General features: G+C 47.6%; 1 protein-coding gene across 2 annotated transcripts in view; it reads right to left on the bottom strand.

Moving 5' to 3' along the window:
* SETX (senataxin) overlaps nt 1–5,188 on the bottom strand; it is a 674,415-nt gene extending 669,227 nt beyond the window's left edge. Inside the window, exon 1 of one of the 2 annotated variants that reach the window (XM_085613922.1) lies at nt 5,018–5,188. The gene's annotated coding sequence lies outside the window, so the exon portion shown is untranslated. Of the gene's footprint in view, nt 1–4,900 lie in introns of both variants that reach the window. The other variant, XM_085613923.1, reaches the window with a different exon arrangement.
* Nucleotides 5,189–16,440: the final 11,252 nt, after the last annotated feature.

Here is a 16,440-nt window from a genome sequence, read left to right as displayed (position 1 = left end):
ACCAATAGGCCGTGGGCGGAGCAATGGGCCCGCATTTGGCCAATTGCGTGCTGTCTTTGTTAAAAAGACGCACGCAAAGGCCGATAGCCTGGGGCAAAACTAAAAGCACACGCGTGAGCGTTTGCTGCGATTTCTGAAAGCCCTTACATAAAGTCTTCGCCAGAACAGCGCATGCGCTGTTACAGGCTCGACCTAAACAAACAGAAAAATAGTACAGCTTTAAGAGTTGACCCCTCCAAAATATAGGTGGGGGGTCAAAAAAGAGAAAAGTAAACCAAACGTTCTGGCTTCATTTAACAGACTTAAAGCTCTCAAACACCACCACTCTCATGGCATTAAGCGATACTGTAATTGAAAATATAGAAAAGCCAATTAGGCATCAAATAAATAACGTCATTTAGAAATCATGACACCATCCAGTCAGGAAACAATATTTTGATCAGGGCCACTGGAGTATGTGATTCTATGGCCTTGGCATTTTCCACATAATTGTGAATTTATCTCTTGCACATAATCCACCATTTGCTGCATACTTTGCAGATATCAACAAAAAAAAAATTCTAGCTCTTATCAAAAGTCACCTTTATGTTGTGGACTGCTTTACTCAGACTTTAAATCAAAACTAACAAGGTGAAACGCTTGCTCACACAGTATTAATCAGTCTTAAAATTACAATACTGCAAGAAATATGCTGCATCAAACAGTATCATTTTTCTTTTATTGCTGCATAATTTAGTTAACCCTGTGGCAGAATTTTAACCTCCATTGCCACATATTTCCAGTAGCCCTAATCTTAATGCACTAACAACCATATATACTACAGTGCACAAATAAGCCTTAACTTCAAAAATTGAAAAAATGTAATTTTACTAAGACCTGGATATCTACTCCTACTACCAATATTTCCTTTACAAAATGCATGCTTCCACTGAAATCTAAACACAGAAATGCATATGCTGAAACATTACAAATTCCATGTGTATGCCCTACCAGAAAAAAAACAACTCACAATTGGCGCATCCAGGCATGACAGATCACCAAGCCCAGTGACTCAACCAAACAATGACTGCCGGCAAGCTTCAAGCATAAGTGAGTAAGACCTGCACATCTGCACACCCGCCAACGGCTATAAAGCAAGCTGGATATGATATTTTAATCACTTTGAGGCTTTGCAAAGCATGCACTCTACTGTACCTTTCTACACATATGCAAAGCACCGATTTATTCTTTCTCAATACCTGGCTCTATATTGCTCCAACATCATGTTTCCTGCAAGATTCATACAGCACTGTGGACGGGACACATAATCAGCCTGGTGGTGTAGTATTCCTCAATTCCTACCAATATCATTCGAAATATCTTACATGGGATACTTTAAAAAAATATATTTATACACCAATTTAAAATGCATTTGTGTGAGCAACGAAACAGTACGATATTTCTATTGTTCCTGTAATTTGTAATGGGATGGCTTACTGTGTCTGTCGTAGAGCAATACAAGCAGAGTACTTAGTTTTGAAATCTTAAATAGCTGCGGTTTGTTATGTCAAAAAAACAGTATGGTTCTGCATTTCTGGTCCCGAAAAAGCCAGGTTTCAATGAGCATAATTAAATAAAGTGAGTAATTTGGTTAACAACCTAATGCTATGAATGAATATGATGCTGTAAATGTTTGAGTGTATAGTATAAACAGTAGTTAGATTACGGACTGGGCGTAAGAGGCGCAACACTAAGACAGCAGGTACCCACTGGTGCCATTTGTTACATACACTCTTAAACCATTAAATAAAACATCCTTAAGGACACCCTTCAATCGAAGGGTATCTTCAAATATATCACATATAGGTAATACAAAAAGTACAGAAAAAGTGCAACATATTTCTCAAGTTATTGAACTCAAAATGTGAATAAATGTTCTACTTGGATCAGACTGGTAGATTGTTCATAATCTTTGTTATTCGTTCTAAAAAGAACTATTCGATTATTCAAATGCATAAATACAGCAGACACGTGGTTTACAGGAAGGACCTGCTATTAAATAATAGTGACAATAAAACACTACATAATCAGTATGTCCACGTCTGCTAATATGGCGTTTCCAGAACGGAAATGGACAATGAACTGCACTGTTAATCCTGATGTCATTAAAATAACGCAAGTGGGGCAAGGTTTTCTCAAACAGTGGATCAAGTCAAGCTTCAAGATTCATAAAACTCCCATGAAAAAGATTATAAGACTTATGCATGATTTGTTTTAATTTGCACAGCAATCAGGTTGCCAGCACTTGCTTTTTAAAAAGTAAATAAATGGAAGCACAACTCAGGGAAACGGGGAACCTTACAGGCTACATTTGAATTGGGGTTAGGAACTGTGTGAATTACATGATTTTTGGAAAAAGGGGATTCCGCCACGCAACATTACAATGTAGAAGTTGTGAATATGACGTAACTGGGTGTAGGCAGCGAAATGACGTCAAACAAATTATATTCCGGAATACACTAGTCTTGAAGCAGAAGTTCTTACCATGCAGGTAGTACACTGTACATAAACATTAAGGATAATGCTGAGTCCACTCTGGCATGGGACCTGGCTGCAGGAGGTTGCGGGCCTGGAGGGCTTTAGAGCGTGGGACCTCCTTGGGATCTCCTGCTTAGGCGATTTGTGGCGGGGAGTCGTATGTGCTCCTTCCAGGAGCTTCAGGCTCGCTTCACGTTGTGCCCCTCACAGTTTTACAAATATCTTCAGCTGCGCCACGCGGTTCGGTCCCATGTCCCGCTGGATACGCGGATCCCTGACCACAGCCAGCCGGAAGTGCAGGTGATGTTGGGGTTTCTGGGTAGGGGGGGGGGGTATCTCCCGCATTTATCGGGCCCATGTCAACAACACCCCAACGGACTGCGAGGCCACAAAGGCGCGCTGGGAGGCCTGGGTGGGGCCACTGGATGAGGCCGACTGGAGGGACGCCCTTATGGCACCTCGGTTGATCACCTCCTCGGACAAATTGCGGCTCATCCAACTGTACTATTTGCACACTGCCTATCTGACCCCGGAACGCCTTCACCGTGCGGGTCTCTCCCCAGACGCTTCATGCGAGCGATGCGGGACGAACCCGGCGGACTTCTTCCACATGGTGTGGACCTGCCCGCGCCTGGGACCCTATTGGGGCGAGATTGAGGCTGAACTCACTGAAATACTGGGGTGGGAGGTTCCCCATGACCCCCGAATGGCTCTGCTGGGGATAACGGATGATCTGGACGGTTCCCGTCATCAGAAATTTTTCCTCACTACGGCTTTAGTGGTAGCGAAGCGAGATATTGCTGCCGCCTGGAAGCGATCTGACCCCCCCCTATGTGCTGCATGGAGGAGGGGGGTGGACTGGTGCGCGACGCAGGAACGCACGATGTACTCGGCGTGGGGCTGCCCCAAGAAGTTTCGCAGAGTGTGGGGGAAGTGGCTGGGGGGTATAATTTAAGGGTGTCAGCGCAGGTGTGGGGAGCGGCGTGGTTGGGGAGGGGGCGGGGGGTTGGGCTGCTGATGGTCACTGAATGTATCCAATGTCTTTTGATGCCAGTTCGTTTGGACGGTTGTCCATGTATTTTTGTTTGTTTATTTGCAAAAATAAAAATTTGCTTATCAAAAAAAGGATAATGCTGAGTTTGGCAGGCAAATTTTTGCTGAGCAGCCGGGTGCTTTGAAGTGACATGCTGAGTGTGAGGCAGTACAATTTACACGGCAACTGGAAAAACGGGCACTCACAGGCAACATTCAACTTTGGGATGGGTGCCGTAATAGTCTTTGGTAAATTATGTAAATTTAGCCCAGGCTTCTCCTGGTAGGTCTAATGTTTTTAGAGGTGATACTTAAGTGCCAATTCAGGTGGTTTTGGGGAAACGATACTATTACATTTGTGACGGGCATTTCAGCTACAGCCATGACGTATTACCTGCGTGGAGGCCTCCGAAACGGAGAAAACTTGTTTACATTACTGCTAGCAAACCCTCCATGGTGCACCGCGGGGATTACTGCTAATAATCTTGCATATAACGGCCACTAATCAAATCTTGTCTGATGTGGTCACTATTACAAAACTAATATTAGTAGTGCGGGATGTTTATTGAGCACAAGTAGATCTCAGTACAGAAAAAGTGTGATATGATACCACCCGACTCACCGAGTCCAATAAAGCAGTATTTATGTTGCACTATAATGGCATTTCTACGGGGAAGCAGGGGCACGCTGCAACAGACCTCTTGCTTTGGGTGTAAGGTAAGCATAGCAATCCTACAAGAGAACTGGGAATGGTGGTATCCAAGACCACATGTAAAACCAGTGAACCTAGGCGAGCTGAAGACACTAATGAATAATTAAGAAGTTTTTGCAAGGGAGCGTCCATAGAGCGACGTTAACTTGGTTACTTGGAAATTATGTAACTAAATGACACTGTCTGCAAACTCGCACTGTAGCTCGTTTACGCAACCATGCCTGCATTTTTCTTGCCAATGCATTGCTTGGAAGTGCAACAGCACTAGTTTGACTTTTGACATTTTATAAAGCGTAACGTTTGTGCCACACTATACCATCACCTATCCCTCGAGTTTTTGTCTCTCCTACTAGGGCAAGGCAGGGTGGTTTGCAAGTTGTCAACAGCAGGCATGCGCCCCAGGCCACCAGCTGGGGTGCTCGAGGACTTTGGTAAACGTGGGGCTAGGAAGGGTCGCCCCAGCCCCCTGGGGTGTTATAACTCCCAATGTGCACGCAGCAGCTCCGGGATACTTCTGGGAGCAGTATTAACATTCACAGGAAGCACAGGGGAGGGCTTCATTGACAGGTCACGGGAAGTTATGAATGACGCCTCTATGTCACCCCCACCTGTGGAAACCTGCCTCACGTGTGCTCTCACCTGACAGCCGCTCCCCAGTTCCTTGCTGTGGGCCTCGCCTCGTCCCCTCACCCTGTCACGCCCCAGTCCGCCGCCCACCCTCTGAAACCATTAAGCCCGGCCAGGCCTAGCACTCACCGGCCCTTGCGTGATGCCCTGGCCGGCTCCAAGCCTCCTCCCACCGGCTCGGAGGCCCCGCCTCCTGTCTCTGACGTCACCGCGCGACCTCTGTTTATTTTCTTTTTAGGTGCCGTTCTTCCTCCCGCCCGCCATCCCTTCCAAGCTTGCTGCGCCGTGACGTCACGAAAAGATGGCGGCCCCCGTTTGTAAAATGGAGCACAGAGGAGCGAAGCTGAGGAACATCAGCCATGTAAACATAGAAATAGGATAGTGACTTTCACTGAGGCGACGGCAGCGGCCATTTCGAAAATGTGATCCACTGAAAATTACAAACAAGTGATTACTCAAAAGCTTGTTTACTTTAAACACACGAATATAGTTCCACCAAAATAAAAAATAACACGAATTACTTATGATTGTTCTGATTAATATTAACTGAAATTACAAAATGTATCAAACATTGATTTTTTTTTACCGTCTACAAATGGTATTCTTTAAAATTGAAGCTCAATTAAAAATTTGCAAACATTCGTGACAAGAATTTTAAATTTTATTAAGGACAATGAGGCAAGGATTATGCTTCTCTTTTCTTTACTACTTCTTTAACAGCAGCCAATCACGATAACGTTTTAATAATACTAAATTTCCCATGATACAATACTATCATGACTAACCATAGAGCAACTGCACCAATAAAATCCCCACACAGCATCTCACTGTCCTCTTTCTTTGTTCAGAATCCAGTAGAAACAGTTAAGTCAGTTCAAAACTATACAACTTTGTAAAACATTCGAACATGAATCCATACATGGCAACATTTTAGGACAGGGACATGGGAGATTTAAAATAAAAAATCGGGAGAATGAAAATCCCCCATTGACTTCTATTGTAGAAAATGCAATAATAGGCAGGAGAAAGCTAAAATAAAGCCATGTTTGGCTTGAAAAATCGGTAGTCTCCCTCCTGAATCGGGTCTATTGGCATGTATGTGAATCCTGCCATGATAGGCCAATTTTCGCCTCCGGTCCACAACACGTGACCCAACTAGGGTCCAACTCAAAACTCTGACCAACGGGATGCAAAGAATCCTTCAACGACTCTCCAGCAACCAGCAGTGGGCCCGCTCCTCACCAAACCAAGGTTTCCATAGACCAGGAACATCCGCTCCATAGCATATGGCCGACCGAACCTGGGAAGGTAAAAGGGAATACCGTAACATTGATCTTGCCACCCATGTCACAAAGCAATGACATTTATGAAGGGGGAAGGGAGGGAACATTAGGAATCAGAGCAAGTGCCCTGACCTTCTGGCCTGGGAACCGCTCTCCCTCCATGCAGCTCCGCCTGGCCGTCACTGCCGCCACTGACCTAGAGGAGCAGGGTTCGAGACCACTCTCGACCGCTCTCTGTACCTGCCGCGTTTTTTCTTGGCATTGCGTATATTAAGATTAGTTTTGCCCCTGGTTAGTTTTGATTAGTTTTTGGTTTAGTTTATTCTGTTGCCATCTTCATTTTTGCCCTCTCTTGCGATTCCCTGTCGATCGCAGACCCCGCCCACTTCCCGCTCGCTGCTTCCCACCCTTCACGCCTCCCAGCTACACTTTCCCTCACCCTCCCCTGCTTAATGCAGGCCGCTGCACGGAGGATCAAGCAAGTGCCCTGACCTTCTGGCCTGGGAATTGCTCTCCCTCCACGCAGCTCCGCCTGGCTGTCACCGCTGCCACTGACCTAGAGGAGCAGGATTCGAGACCGCTATCAACTCACTCTCTATGCCTGGCTTGCTTTTTCTCGGCATTGCGTAAATTAAGATTAGTTTTGCCCTTGGTTAGTTTTTATTAGTTTTTGGTTTAGTTTATTCTGTTGCCATTTTCATTTCTGCCCTCTCTTGCAATTCTCTGTGGATTGCAGACCCCGCTCACTTCCCGCTCGCCGCTCGCCGCTTCCTGCCCTTCCTGCCTCCCAGCTACACTTTTCCACCCCTCTCCCCTACTTAATTCAGGCCGCTGCGCAGCCGCCATGCGCAGCGGCTGCGCCGCTGGGGCACCGGAGGCACGCCAAAGGCAGGCCCGTCTGCGCCGGTCCGCGACGCGACCAGGGCCAGGAACCCTGGATATACAACCCCCCAGCGCTACGACTCCACCGCCCTCTTCGCACTCAATCCCGGAAGACTTGGAGACTGCCAACAGGCCTCGCCACGCACGACCCACTGCCAGTTCTCCTGCTTCCACTGCTGCCGGACTTTCACCACCACCTCGGCACCCAACACCACCGATGCTAGCACCAACGACACCCTTATATGCATCCTCCTCAACGTGCACTCCATACACAAACACACCATAGAAATCTGGAATCTACTAGACTCTCTCACGCCCGACATCGCCTTCTTCACTGAGACCTGGACCAACACCGCCTCCGCCCCTGACATCAACACCGAAGGACCACCCCAACCACCCGGGAGGGGGCCTCGCCATCGCCCACAAGGGTACCCTCCACCTTACAACCTCCAGCAAAGCCTTCCCCTCTGCCGAACACTTGCACTTCCAGATCCAGACAAGCCCCAACACCACACTCCGAGGAACCCTTGTCTACAGACCCCCTGGCCCACGGACACCCTTCGCCACCTCCATCACCGACTTCATCACACCCCACGCCATTGCATCAGTGAACTACATACTCAGAGTCCTCAACTTCCACCTCGACAACCCCAGCGACCCCAACTCAACCATCCTTTGTGACAACCTCGCCAACATCTGACTTAACCAACTCGTCACCACACCGACCCACAAAGCAGGACACACCCTCGACCCCATCTTCGCTGCAGGTAACAACATTCACTTCAGTCACACAACGCAACTGCCATGGACTGATCACCACTGCGTACACTTCACCGTCGATAAACCCAAGGCACCTAAACCAGCCCCTCACCTACCACAGAGAAACAGGAGCAAGGTTACCGACGACCAACTGAACTCCAACCTCACCCGAGCCAACCACACCTGGGCATCCAATGCAAACACTGCAGCCAGAGAACTCCACACTTGGATCTTCAACTGCGCAGACAAGCTCTCCCCGCTACGCAACCCCGGCAAACAGCACCCCAGGAAATCTGCCTGGTTCACCACGATCTCCAAGAAGCCAGGCGCACCTGCAAATGCCTGGAGAAGAACTGGAGGAGCACCAAGACAACCAAAAACCACTCCACCTATAAGGATGCCATGACTACCACAACCAAATCAGAACGATCAAGAGGAACTTCATCCACAACAAAATCCTCAACTCCGAGGAACTCTTCAGTGTCATTCAGGAATTCACCCCGTCCCAAGTCCTCTGCAACAATCTTGGAACCTACTACCACCTCAAGATCAAAACACCCTACGACAACTTCGTCGACCACCCACAAGACTCCACAGCCAGCCCACCGCCCCCAAAGACACCAGCCAGCCCACCATCTCTAACTGGACACCGATCACGACCGAGGACACTGTCACGACCACAGAGCTGCAGACACCATCGCACCCGAACTACAATGCACCATCAACACCACCTTCAGAACAGGCACCATCCCAGACCACTGTAAACGCATAGAAGTCAGGCCCCTGCTCAAAAAGCCCACGGCCGACCCCACCGACCTCAAGAACTACCAGCCCATCTCGCTCCTCCCTTTCGCAGCCAAAGTGGCAGAGAAAACAGTCAACAGAGAACTGACGTGTTTCATCGAAAAGAACGCCACCCTCGACCCGTCCCAATCTGGATTTCGGAGCAACCACAGCACCAACACCACCGACTCGCCGATACAGACGACATCCGCACCCTCCTGGACCAAGGCCACTCCGCAGCCCTCATCATACTCGACCTGTCAGCAGCCTTCGACACCGTCTCTCACCGCACACTAGTCGCCAGACTACACGACACCGGCATATAAGGAAAAGCCCTTGTCAAGGTACCAAGAAATCCACAGGAGCCGATGATGGTCCCAACGCCCCGCCACCTCAGTCGCCACCCGAATGTTACTCAAGGTAACGACTAAAGCGGGGGGAAAGGGGAAGTGGAAGAGAAACAAGAGAGACAGCCTCGGAAGTAGATGGAACTTCACACCATGGTCTTTGTGGCGTCTTCTTAACTGCACCTGGATGAGAGACACAAATGTAAATACAGCCTACTCTGTTCTATGCTCGTTATTATAACACAATGCTTGATTTACCCAGTAGACCTCAGGCTATTGCTTCTCCCTTTTTGTTGTTTCTGGTGATTTGTTTTACAGCATCTGTATTTAGGGAAACAACAGCATTTAGATAAACATTTCTACACTAGTAAACAATGATTTTCTATATACCTAGTGAACTGCCCTTTTTACCTTTTACTACAAATAATAGCGTATAGCTCCAACTGTAGTTTTCTTATTGTCTAGGGGAAGAGTTATGAAACCCTCCTAAGATTCTCCCAAAAAAATATAAAAATAATAAATATGTAATAAGTTTGAATTCCTTGGTTGTCAAGTGACTGAGTCAAATGTATGATGTTTTATATACAAGAATTCAGTCACAATACCTCAGTTGCTCTAGGAAGGTGAAACAGAAATACCGCTATCTGGAACACGAAGGCATAAAGACAACGATTGTGCTACACGAATGTTCTCCTCATTCGCGCTGTCAAAACTCTGATTTTCCTTGTCAGGATACTTGACTCCCACGTTGCGCATGCGTGTGCTGACCAAAATAGTAAAAATAGTTCGTTTTCGTGAACATAGAAGAAGACTAACTCTGCACTATGAGGAGACGCTACACTCTCACGGAGGGCTACAGTTGAAGTGCGCAGTTCCTTCTTGGAACGCGCACCTTGAGCTCCCTAACAGTCGCGTGAGGGGAAACACTAGACCGCCAACCTGCCTTCGATCTGTCCTCACCTGCGCAACCATTTTCCTCACCAGAGTTTTTTATTATTTTCACGCATTGCCTCAACAGGAGTTTCGACGCCAAACATCTTCTTCTCCAACGCGGATACCTAGTTTGTTTTAACGAAGGTTTGTAGGTTTTTACGCTATATCTCACTATGTGTGAAGTCGTTGTCAAAGTCTTGACAGCCCTGGACTGGATCCAATTGTTGCTCACCAGAAGAAGCCAAAGGATCAGACTACCACCCTTCCTCTCCGCCCCCACGAAAATCACCTGCGGAGTCCCACAGGGGTCATCACTGAGCCCGACCCTCTTCAACATCTACATGGCCCCCCTCTCAGCCATCGTCCGACAACACGGCCTCAACATCGTATCCTATGCCGACGACACCCAGCTCATCCTCTCCCTCACAAAAAACCCCACCACAGCCAGACTCAACTTCCAGAAAGGAATGCAAGACATCGCAGTCTGGATGACCAACAGCTGCCTCAAACGCAACGCCGAGAAGACAGAAGTACTCGTCCTTGGAACCACCCCATCAGCATGGGACAACAACTGGTGGCTCATCACCCTCGGAAGCCCAGCCACCCCCTCAGACCATGCCAAAAACCTCGGCATCGTCCTCGACTCATCACTCACCATGAACAGACAGATCAACGCTGTCACTTCCAGCTGCTTCAACACCCTCCGCAAGACCTTCGAATGGATCCCTTCTGAGTCAAGGAAGACAGTCACCCACGCACTCATCACCAGCGGACTCGACTATGGAAAAGCACTCTACGCACGCATCAACAAGTCCCTACTCTGCCGGAGGCTTCAGGTCCGCTCACCACTCCTATTAGGAAGGTGAAGAATCTGGGAGTATGGCTAGATGATAAATTAAGTTTTAGGGACCAGGTGAACACAGTGGCTTCATCAACATCGTATATCCTCAAATCTTGCAAAAAAATAACGCCACTACTACCCAAAGATGCGCAACAAACAGTTGTTACTGCACTAATAATGTCCAGATTGGACTATTGTAACAGTCTATATCTTACAACCCATAAAGGATCATTGAATAAACTACAGATTCTGCAGAACGCATCAGCCAGACTCCTAACAGACACACCAAAGTTCGAATCAATCTCAGCCAAATAAAAAAAAACTGCACTGGCTGCCGGTCAGGAAATAGACTCAATTCAAGTCTCTATGTTTGGTCTTTAAAGCCCTCCAGGGAACTGGAATCGAATTTCTAAAACAGCGATTCCGCTGGTATACACCAAAAAGAGCACTGCGGTCATCGGATGCAAAACTCATGATTGTTCCCTGGGTGAAAAAAGCCAACTGGGGTGGCAGAACTTTATAGCTAATGCGGGCAAATCATGGAATGCTCTTCCACTATCCTTGAGAAGCATGACCAATCTTTTGGCCTCTAGGAAAGCACTGAAAACATGGTTGTTTTCAAATTGATCTGGTTAAATTCCCACATTGTTTTAGTCTGCAGTAGCCCTTCACACAGCACCAGGACACCTTCGGGTAACAGTTAGCGCTCTATAAATACCAATAACATTAACATTAACAAACTCCAGACAATACAGAACACAGCGGCCAGACTCGTCCTCGGAATCCCCCGGCACCAACACATCAGCCAACACTTACGGAGACTCCACTGGCTCCCCGTGGAGACGAGAGTCACCTTCAAAGTCCTCACCCCTGCCTACAAATGCCTACACAACAATGGACCCAAATACCCGAACGACAGAATCAACTTCCACATACCCAAAAGAAACCTCCGATCTTCCAACCTCGCACTGATTCTCAAGACCTGGCTCTTCGGCTAAACAGATCTGCGTTCCTCCTCCCCCGCGCCTTGAGAACCTCACGGGTGAGTAGCTGCTTACAATTCCTTGATTGATTGATTGATTGATCCATTACATCAATAAACTGTAAAACATCTTAACCTGGGTGGGATAATCCTCGCCTCTGTGTCCTTAATAGAATTGAAAATTCTTGTCACAAATGTTTGAAATTTTTTAATTCTATGTCAGGACCAGAGGCTCCAATTATGCTTGTCTAAAGCTTAGCCACCACAACATAAGCCACATCAACAGTAGGTTTATAATAAAAATTCTTGAAAGTAGATTCTGTCGACCAGTCGGCTGATTTCATGATGTCAGCGAGGCTGACACATATGGCAAAAGACTTGAAAGCCATGGCCCTACATGCCGAGTGTGCCCCAAACATGGAAACATCAATGTCTGCTTCACCCATAAGCCAACGCACCCATCTTGCCAGAGTGGCCGTAGTCACTGGACAAAAGGGTTTCTGCAAAGCTATCAATATTTGCCTTTTCATATCTGTACGAAACTCAGCAGTACTCACTTCATACGCTTTTAAACATTGCACCACACATGGTTTGGGATTATCCAGAAAGGCCGGATAAGAGACTGAAGAAGTATTGCATTTGGTACGCTTAGAAATGGAGAATATAACCCCTTCAGGGGAGAAACTGCGTCCGGCCAAATCTAAAATAGGTACATTTGAAACTCTTTTACATGATACGAGACAGAGCAACTTGGTCAGTTTGGCAGATAATTGCTTTCTCGAACGGTATTTATTGACTGGCCATGATTCCAGAAACCATAGGACAATGGACATGTTCCATAATACAGAGTACTTCGGACATGGAGGGCGGACCATATGGATACCCCCGAGAAGTTTGCATACTATGGGATGCTCTCCCACTGGTTTACTATCAACCGGATCGTGGCCAGCTGACATGGCAGACCGTAAATTATTAACAGTCCTGTAAACCATACCTGCAAAGGCAAGTGAAGACAGAATATTAATTACCAAAGTGCAATGTGCTCCAACGGTATTGATGTCCCATTCAAGGCACCAGCCACACCATTGTTTCCAAGCAGAGAAATAGAGCTTGGAGGTATTGACCGACCAACCTTCACTAATGAAGTTGTTAGCTTCTCATGAAATCCCAGGGACACTCCATCTGTCCCGGAAACCCACTAAGCCACAAGGGATAGGTGACCTGGCAATAACAATGGATGAGGAGAGCCCCTGGATCCAGAAGGAGATTCTAACAGAATGGGAAAAGGATCGGGGATGCACAAGACAGTTCCAGGAGGGCTGGGAACCATGCTTGCGCTCTCCAAAGAGGCGTTATCAACATCAATTGTGCTAGTTGATGGTGCATTTGCGCCAGTACCCTGGGAATCATCAAGAACTGGGGAAACGCTTAACACAGATTGGAGTTCCAGTGTTTGAGAAAGGCATCTGTGGCTAAGGCATCTGGGTCCGGGCACTAACTGAAGATGTTCGGGACTTGTCGGTTGAGCCGTGAGGCAAACAAGTCTATCCGACAGGGATCCCAGAGACGATTCAGCACATGGAAAACTCTGCAGTGAAGTCTCCAATCGCTGAAATCCGGTAGATGTTGGGACTGCCAATCCACTACAGTGTTGTTGCGACCCGGTAGATACTCTACCACCACCGATATCCGGTGTTGAAGGAAAAATGCCAAAAATCTTTGGTGATCTCTCCACCAACACAAGACATTTCGTCCCCCCAGCTTGTTCATATAGCAAACCGCTGAGACATTGTCCATGCGGAGTAAAATGCAAAAGTCCGGCTTCACCGGCGAGAGGCTGCGAATTGCGAAGGAGCTCTGCAGAAGCTCCAGGCAATTGATATGCATGGTCAGTTCGTCTTGGGACCACCGGTCTCCCGTGGAGATCGGTCCTCACCTGGCTCCCCAACTGCAGCGGCTGGCATCCAACTCGATCACTATCTCTGGAATATAACCAAATATGGCCCTGCCGTTCCATGCATCCATGTGATCCAACCACCACAACATCTCCAACCTCGCATCCTCTTAGAGGATAATCTGCTCAGCGTAACTGAGGCCTTTGGGAGATGCCAAATTTTGAGTCTCTGGAGTGCTCAATAGTGCAGGGGTCCAGGAAAAATGGCCTGTATCGAGGCGGCCAGCAGACCCACTTTCCCGGCTACTGACTGCAAGGATACAGTCTGCCTGCTCAAGATCAATCTCAACTCCCTCTTGATGGTCCTGACCTTCTGCATCGGTAGAATCAGTTGGCAACTGCGAGAGTCGATCTGGAACCCCAGACATTCTATTGTTTGAAATGGTATCAGAATCAATTTCTGTGGGTTCGCAATGAATCCCAAGTTCTGAAGGAGAGAGATTGACCACTCCAGGTGAGTAACCACCAACTTGGGACAACACACCATGATAATTATGTCATCCAGATAAATATTCAGCCGGACCCCCAAACCCTCAAGGACTTTACCACCAGTCGTAGGAGTTTCGTGAAACACTGTGGCGCCAATGAGAGACCAAAGGGAAAGACTTTGTACTCTTAACATGTTCCTTGTCATGGGAATTGCAGTAAACGCCTGTGAGGCACGAAAATGGAAATGGAAAGGTATGTGTCTTTTAAGTCCAAACGGAACATATAGTCCCCCTCCTCGAGGAGATCGCTGAGCAGATGGATGCCTTCCATCTTGAAATGGCAGTAAACAATCCAACCATTGAACATTAATCATTAGCGTGTGGAAAAGGCCTGCAATGGGGAGAGGAAGCTGGGAGGGGTTAGTAGGATATATGAGCTGATAACACCAATAAGAGACAAAGCAATCTGCTCACATACTGAGTGTAATACCTGTTGAATGATTGAACTGAAATGGTTGCCACACGATAACTGTAAAACAAATAAGTACATTTTTTTTTTTAAATGACCCAACCATTGAAGTCTTTCAAATTCAATACCAGTCGTGCTTCGCCCCCTTTCTTCTCTACAAAGAAGACACTGCTGAGAAACCAGAGGTGATGAGCTTCCAAGACCACTAAGGCTCCTTTTTGTAGGAAGATCTGAATTTCGGAGGAGTTAAAAAATTTCTCTTGATGGGAAAAATAATTTATTGGGGGAAGGGAGATTTGCCTGGGGGAGTTGTAGAGAATTTGTATTCCTCAACTGTCTCCCGGACCCATGCATTCTGCGAGATTGCTTGCATGAAGGAAGGATTGGATCCTGCACCCCAACACCACCTCTGAACACAGAATAAGTCTCACCTGTGGTCCCTGAATCCTGGACGGCTCCTTAGTTTCCTCCATATCTACACTTCCTGAAGCAGTGTCTGTTGGAGCGTCAAGTTGGGTAGATGGTGGGGTTGTTAGGGTCTTGATAACCCTCACGTTGTTGTTGGTAATACCTTGCTGGTATCCCCAGCAGAACGAACGCCCTCTAAATCGTCCGGCCCTGTCCAAAACCGGTTGGAAGGCTTTACGGAGGGACTCCTGTGCCTTGTCCAGACTGCTAAAGGTTGCCACAAATTTGGCCAGCTCATTGAGGAATGGTTGACCAAACAAAAGACCTTGGGCCATGGGACCGGCATCTGAGGTGGAAAGCTCAGTGAGTTTGGGGTCTAATTTCAAGAGGATGGATCGCCGTCTCTCACTAGACATGGCGCAGTTTGCATTCCCCAGTTGGCATATGGCTTGTTGTGCCCAACCTAGTAGCTTATCTGGGTCTATTGACATGGCCGACTCCTTTGTCTGGAAGCCCAAATCTAGTATTTTTGTTAAGGGGCCGGTCATGTCAAGAAGTTTGTCCAGGCAGGAGCTGCAGGCCTTATCAATCCTCTTCTTGGGGTCCTTGGAGTATTTCTTGATGTAGGTATCATTGTGGGGTTCCGGAGTATCTGCAACCTTACCCTGGAGGTCTGGTCTCGGGCATTCGGATCGTAATCTAGCCTTAACCTCCTTATCGAATGCCTGACGCAGGTGAGTCTGCACATTCGGCCACTTTCGGGGTGGCAGCTAGGCTGTAGATTTTGGGTGGATAATCTCTGAGGGCTCAAAGGTCAGTAGTTTTGGTTGTGGGATGTAGTCAACATGACGCTCTTTCCCTGGGAATTTACTGGATCCTGGGGCGTCTTCTTGATCAGAGCTCTGGCGGGATGAGGAGCCTTTTTCGTCTTCTGAGGCAGTGGCTCAGGAGCCACTGCCTCAGAAGAGACACTATAATCGTGGTCACAATTCAGGTTGGAGGCCAACCTGGCACAATCTGCTGCATGGGGACCATTAGAGATCTTCCCACTGGTCCTGGGGCACAATGGGGGGGGGGGGGCGTAGGCAGCCAGCCCTGCTGTTCAGTGTAGTCACAGAGATGACGTTTCAAGGGTTCAATGGCCCGTCCTTGGGCACGGTTGACTGAATGCTGCACCCCCACATCCAATGCATTTACCAGGTCTTGCTCCGGGGACCCATGGGGAATAATTTTCTTCATAAAAATCTGCCATACTTGGTGTTTCTGCAACGCAGGAGAAATGTCCCAGCAGGTTAAGACCAAGGACCAACACTGTTAAACTAGGGTGATCACACCCTCAATCAGGAGCAATAAGGGGGGAGTAGAACCAACCCAAGCAAGCCAGGTCACAGTAGAATTACTGTATTAAGTAGATATATATTGGAGGGAGGGCTTGCTTGCTACTCTAGGCAGTGCCTATGCTTATTTTCCACCCCTGCTGAGG

The sequence above is a fragment of the Triturus cristatus genome, chromosome 1_2 (assembly GCF_964204655.1).
Source record: "Triturus cristatus chromosome 1_2, aTriCri1.1, whole genome shotgun sequence".
In the NCBI taxonomy this organism is placed as follows: domain Eukaryota; kingdom Metazoa; phylum Chordata; class Amphibia; order Caudata; family Salamandridae; genus Triturus; species Triturus cristatus.
This window is presented reverse-complemented; position numbering and strand designations above follow the sequence as displayed.